The sequence below is a fragment of the Lactuca serriola genome, chromosome 1 (genome assembly GCF_051521515.1).
Source record: "Lactuca serriola cultivar US96UC23 chromosome 1, Lser_US96UC23_V15, whole genome shotgun sequence".
NCBI lineage: Eukaryota > Viridiplantae > Streptophyta > Magnoliopsida > Asterales > Asteraceae > Lactuca > Lactuca serriola.
This window is the reverse complement of record NC_136408.1, coordinates 180022828-180029994: the sequence shown is the minus strand read 5'-3', so window position 1 is coordinate 180029994 and position 7167 is coordinate 180022828.

The window sequence follows — 7167 nt, the reverse complement described above, 5'->3', positions numbered from 1 at the left end:
TCAAATATGAGGATGTTGATATATCAAACACAAGTAAAAACCAACATAAATAAATCCATATAACTCGAAATCAACGCATAATTTTTGGGTTCATCTAGGCTAAGTGAAAGCAATTAAAACTAAATAAAATTACTTAGACTAAAACAAAATAGAAACAATTTTAAACTAAGATTAAGGAGAACTTTCATTTAGTTGTGAGTCCCTTATCCCCTATGGTTGATTTGTTATCCAATGGATTATCTAGTTGGTTACTGATTCTAAGTTCCTAGTTATCTTGTTCCGATTTCATAGATTTTATCAATTCATGAATACAATTACAGTGGTCCTACAACAAGTTAACACTAACTTGATTTAATATTATTTAGACTATGAATGACAAGATTTAGTGATTTTCTTATCTATGATCAAGACGATACTTAAAACACATAATATGATTATTAGTTTTCTCCAACACAATCAAAGTTACTAATTAGTACCACCTTACCCTTTGTTCAATCACAAGATCTAACTATTCAATGATCATAGATAGATAAATAACAAGTTCTTGCAATTGGAATGGTCATCTAACTGCACATAACTTGAAGATAAATAATAGAAATTAGAACTTAACGTATGAGGATGTTGATATATCAAACACAAGTAAAAACCAACATATATACATCCATATAACTCGAAATCAACACATATTTTTTAGGTTCAACTAGGCTAAACAAAAGCAGAGGTTTATTATCCCATAACTAAGTCAAAAAATAGCTAAAATCAACAAAAACTTCACTAAACAAGATTAGGTAAGCAAACTAAATGACTATCGCCTTCTTCATGTCTAGATCTCTTCAATACTTGTTCTCCAATTAATCTATTCCCTTCTTTGGGTTTCGAAGAGGGTTTTGGTCGTCAATAATCTCATGTAATCGTAGTCTCCTTTCAAATCTAACCTAATGATCTTTTATATAAGTTGCCATAATTTAGTCACCATGTCGTGGTAAATAACTTACCATGTCATGGCATCATATTTTTATGGGTGCTCTCCAAGTTCTATATGCAGATCATTCCGGGAAGCTTCTACGGTCAATACATCACCACGCCGTGGCATGCATATGACCACGATGTGACAACTACTTTATGCATGATTTCTTCCTTTTGATGAATTCATCCAGTCATTAGCTTCCCAGCTTGTGTGCTCCTTTCTTCCACGAGAATGTATTCTTAGCTACAAAATAGATTTTAAACATAATAAGTTCCAAATATCTTTATAAATGGCTAAAATGTAGCTAAATGTAGCTAAATGTACTTAAATATGACTATATATAGCAATATCAAAATACCCCAAACTTGTCTTTTTCTTGCCCCCAAAACAAAGCTTATTTTAACACATCACATCAAAACTTTGCTTACCAATATCACACAGAACAAATCTGAATTAAACTCACCAATTATGTCTCACCTTAATGCACATATTTGTGTCTAAAAGATCCTAAATACTTCCCAAGTCCTAAATACTCACAATCCTCTTAAACTTTCCCCACTCAATTTGAAGAACATTCATTTTTGCATTCCTTCAACCTATGCCATTTTGTTACCCCTTTTGTTTTAACTTTTAAAAGTTATTTCCAAATTCCAAGTGACATGACTTAAAAATAAAATTATATATATATATATATATATATATATATATATATATATATATATATATATATAACTAAAATTCGTTGCATCACACTATTTTTTGGAACGCTTTTCTCTTTTTCTCATTTTTTTTCTTTTTCACAACTTTTTCCATTTTTTTTCTTTTCTCAAAACTTCAACTTCCATAACTAAACAAGCAAACAATTCTAACATTGTTTCTATTAATAATATAGTTCGTGAATTTCTAAGAAATTCATTGTAGTACTCGTTATCTCTTAGGCTACTAATAGAGTCCATGACTTTCAATGAAACCCATGTAATAACTTTATGTGAATAGATATAAATATCCCATGGAGAATACTAACCGAGTTTCAAAGGCCTTAAATTGACTTTACTTCCGAACTGTTACGTATTCAATATATATAACTAGACTCAAAGAAAATGAACTGGGAAACTTGACTCACTCAATTTTAACAGAAAGGACTCAGGAGATAAATCGTCGAACGATAGGTTTTTTATGGGGTCTGAATATATACACAATGCAAAATGTATTATGTCCCTCAAACTACACAAGTTCGCATTTTTGTCTCATGATCTCACTAGAAATGGGAAGTCATAAATATACTATAAAAAATTGGATTAACTAAATCTTAGAGTTCACATCCAATCATCCTGCACAACACTAGCAAACTAGTCTTAACGCAATAGAAACCAAAATGAAAATTTTTAAATTTTCTGATTTAGACCATTTTTTCAAGTGTTTATTTTTAAATTTTTTTAATCTAGCAAGATAATTTTTTTATCAAGTATGGTTGAAATCCTTTTTCGATCCTCTACCCCACACTTAGTTCATACAATGCTCTCATTGGATGCATAAAACAAAATAAATCACATAAAACCTAAAATGGAGAAAAATGAACAGACTCACATGGGGTAGTAGTAGCGACATTGAAACGATAGTAGTAGGTGGCGTTGACATCTCGATATATAGTTGTAAACTGAACTTCAGCTACTACAGAAAGTTGTCGGAAAAAAATATAAAGAAAACATACTTTACCTTTGTGGTGCACAAAATATAGCAAAAACTTGCAATGAACAATAATCGCGTTGTGGGAGTGTGTCGACCAATTTGTAGCGATGAGAATTGAGATTTCCTGAATTGCAATCAAATGTTGTACCACAACATGACAATGTGATGAACACGTCGTGCATTCATGGATTTTCAAATTCTGCTTCACTAAAATTAGGGTTCATTTTGTTGTATCATTCCCCATTTCTAATCTTCATAATGATCATTTTAGACTTCATTATCCACAGAACGCTCAATATAAAATTTCTCACAATATCGACTTTCACCCCACACTTATTATTTGCCATATCTGTTGATTATAATCATGAAACTCCCTCTTGGCTTTTCCTTCAAAATTAAACTCATTTTCAGCTTCTCTCCTTAGATATTCTGTGAGATTAAAAATTAAACTAGATGTAGAGTAGCACAAAGGAAACATCATTCGATTACAAACAAAAATTAAAACACACAAAATAAAAAAATAAAAATAGTCCAAACAAATAAAATAATAAAAATAAAGCATAAAGTCACTTGTAGGGATGTCAAAAAGTCTCGTGAGACCCCGTTCCTGCGGGTGCCTCGTCCTGTTTGGGGTGAAATTTCTTTAAAAAATCGGGAGCGGGGACAGGGGTCGGGCAAGGTTAAACCTTGTTTTAATTTCGGGGGCGGGGTAGGCAATCCCGTCCCGAAACCCCCATGGGGACCCCGTTAATAAACTACACATATATTTATATATAAATATTAATTATATAAATATAATAAACAATAACATGATTTTGAGCTTCCAAAATTCATCAAAAAAAATGTTTTTAAGTTGTTAGTATAATGTTTTTAAGATTTCATAATTTTTTTATTTTTAACATGTAAAATTCTGCTATAAATAATTATTTGTTACCTAAAAAACAATTTTTTTTTAACCTAAATAACAACTTTTAGCCAGAAAAAAGGCAGCCCAAAATCAATCGGGGGCGGGGGAACGGGGGTGGGGTGGGGGTAATAAAGGAGATTCGGGGGCATGGGCGGGGGTAGGAAGGCTGGACATTTCAGGGGCGGGGGAGGGGACGGGGTGGGGGATGCACTCCCCGTCCCGTTTTCCCCCATTAACATCCCTAGTTACTTGTCGTCTTCATTTGAAGGATGTGCTCTACTCATCCCCTTTCCACCATCTCCCGAAAATGGTGTGTTCCAGCTACAAACATATGGCATGTGAGCATTAAATGGTGGCCGAGACGCTAAACCCATATGTTTCATGATCATCTCCAAAGGACTACCAACCCATTAATCATGAGACCGTATATCATCTATATATAAACCAAGTCCATCCAGTCTCTTGGAAAGTCGTGCAACTTAGGAGGATACAAATCGTAGATCAACAACTTGTTGCGACTCTTGGATTGGTGCAAGATCTCCTCCTATTTTGACGTGGTTGTGGATTCCGCCTCGATTCGTCTACTCTTCCAATCGGTAACTTTGGAACGTCGGCTGGTATGACATATCCACCCCCAACATCGACCACAACTCTTATTGTCTCTAAATTTAAAATCGTGAGGTGATGACTCGGAATAAATGTTAAAGTTCGATCATGTTCAGATCCAAAATTCCATAAGACTTTGCAAGTCGAGTAACAAACCCCTCAAATAGGACTCCCCGCATGCGAGCTCACAACCTTTTTTGCAATGAACTGGACCATAGCATATGGGATATTGCGAAATACACCGGGTATGAGGATGCTCCAAAAAGAAAATGAGATTCAAGCTCGAAACCTTGTCTCCATGTTGCTAGTGATTGACAATAAAAGTGATAAGACAATTGAGAAAACGATGGATATGAGACTGTATTAGGATTTCTTGTGAAGATTTCAAATCATAAAGCCCATTGGCAATAGTAGTCCAAATCTCATAATTACGAATCTCGAAGCCCGAATCATAAAACATGGTAAATTGTAGAGTCCTAGTTTCTTCAAACTCATAAATTCCCAACCTCCATGCAAGGTCGATTAAACTACACTCTCGATATTGACCTCCTAACCGAAAATTGATTATCTGCCAATAATGTGGATCCTTCGTGTTTTCTTCATAACTCACAATGGCAAAAAACTCAATGTATAATTCCTTATAGACTGACTCTTCAATTGCAAACAATTTTCTCCACCCATTACATGTAAACGAAAGTCCTTCCGCGATATAGACTTCGGCCAAATATATACTAAGATGCTCCATCACGCCATTGTTATTCAACCATTCCCAATCAATTGTGGGCGAGATGGCAAATTCTTTGTTGTAGAGCTACCCGGATTGTTTATTGTATGTATTCAAACCATCTGCCAAAATGTTTCTTGGAAAGTCATAAAATGGGTGTAAGTGTGGCACGTTCAGATTTTCTTGGGGCTGTTGAGCAGGTCGCCTTCGGGGTGCCATTTCTTGCAAAATAGATAACCAACACATAGCAAATATTCCCACAAACCAGTCCAATAAAATAAAGAGAGAATCGACCGTTCCTAGATCCCACAACATGGAAAAGCTGCCACCATGTTGTGGTGTTCATCGAACAACAGGTTCATCAAATGGGACTTATTCTTGACCAATCCAACTCATAATATTCAATGGGGTTTATCACTAAGCTAATATGTAAACTTAGTAAGCATATCATACATACGAAAAACAATTGGAACAAACCCTAATAAATAAAAACCACTCCCTTTTTGCCTCAAATGAAAAAAATTAAAGCAAAACAATGTATATTCGGGACATCAAAATCATAGCTGATGATGGATGGAACATGAAATTAGGAAGAAAAGCAACAAATTTTCTAGTGAAGATCAACAGGGGTAGAGAGAAAACACATCATGGTAAAGGTTTTTGTGGGTGAAAAGTGAAAAATAGTTAGGTTAAGTCATTTTTACGTCGCCCAGTTACCACGTCGTTACGTGAGTGCCACACATCTTGGTATTTAAAAATGATGCATTTTCAATCAAGACAAAATTAGTTCGCACGTGGTGGACATATAAGGACCACGTCGTGGATTTGCAAAAAAAATTAAAAAGCCATTTTTTCTTTCCAAAATTCATTTTAAAAATACCATAACATGTTTTCGGTGACCCCATTCAGAACAATATCATAAAATAAACGAACGATTGAACTATCCTAGGAAAATGAAACATGAAAAATAAGTAAAAACGAGAAAATAAATGATAGAAAACAAAACCAAACTGTGGGGATCTTTCATGTCTTCATTTTTATTGCCAAGCATCGACCCTTTACTCTCGTTCACCTCCTTTTCATAATCAGACCCGTGATCTTCACTTGGATCTTCTAATGTCTAATTAGGCTTGGTGTATGTGAAGACCTAACATTCCAAAATTAGCATAACCAAAGCTCTAGGCTTTGTACGTTTCTCCTCTTTGGTTAGTTCTTCTTCTTTTTTAGGGTTATCCCAATTGAGCATTTCTTCCTCCATCAATTTCTCCAACTATATAAGCTCATCAAATTCTTTTCATTCCTCTTCTAACACCCCTTTATCATCTTCACACATTTCCTCATATATTTCATCCATGAAAAGTTTTATTCTTCTCTTGCTTGTGAAGGGTTATTGGATTTTTTGCCTCCAAAAGTAATTTCTTCTTCCCCTACTCTTAATGTTAACTTGGATTCACGAAAGTAATTTCAACTCTTTACTCTCGTTCACCTCCTTTGCATAATCAAACCCGTGACCTTCACTTGGATCTTCTAATGTCTAATTAGGCTTGGTGTATGTGAAGACTTAACATTCCAAAATTAGCATAAACGAAGCTCTAGGCTTTGTACGTTTCTCCTCTCTGATTGGTTCTTCTTCTTTTCTAGGGTTATCCAAATTGAGCATTTCATCCTCCTTGAATTTCTCCAACTGTATACGCTCATTGAATTATATACCTTCCTCTTCTAACAACCCTTTATCATCTTCACACATTTCCTCATATACGTCATCCATGAAAAGTATTCATATTCTCTTGCTTCTGAAGGGTTATTGGATTTTTTGACTCCAAAAGTAATTTCTTCTTCCCCCACTCTTAATATTAACTTGGATTCACGAATGTCAATAAGGTCCCTTACGGTATTTAGGAGTGCTCTTCCAAGGATGATTGGATTTTCCCCATATTCTTTCATGTCAATTAGTACAAAGTTATTTGTAAAAACAAACTTTTTGATCTTAACTAGTAGATCTTCAATAATTCCCAAGGGATATGTAATGCTTGGTTTTCCATGTGAATAGCCATCCTTTTTAGTTTCATTATCGGGAGATCTAAGTTCTTGTAAAACGAGTAAGGCATAACATTTATGCTAGCTCCCGAGTCAGCTAGTGAATCCGTCTTGTTAAGTTTCCAAACTCACAAGGTAGTGTCGACGGACCCAGATCTCCCATTTTTGTAGGAAGCTCATGCATGATTGATGTTGAACATTTTTGATTGAGGACTGCTTTCCATGCTCGCTTCAATT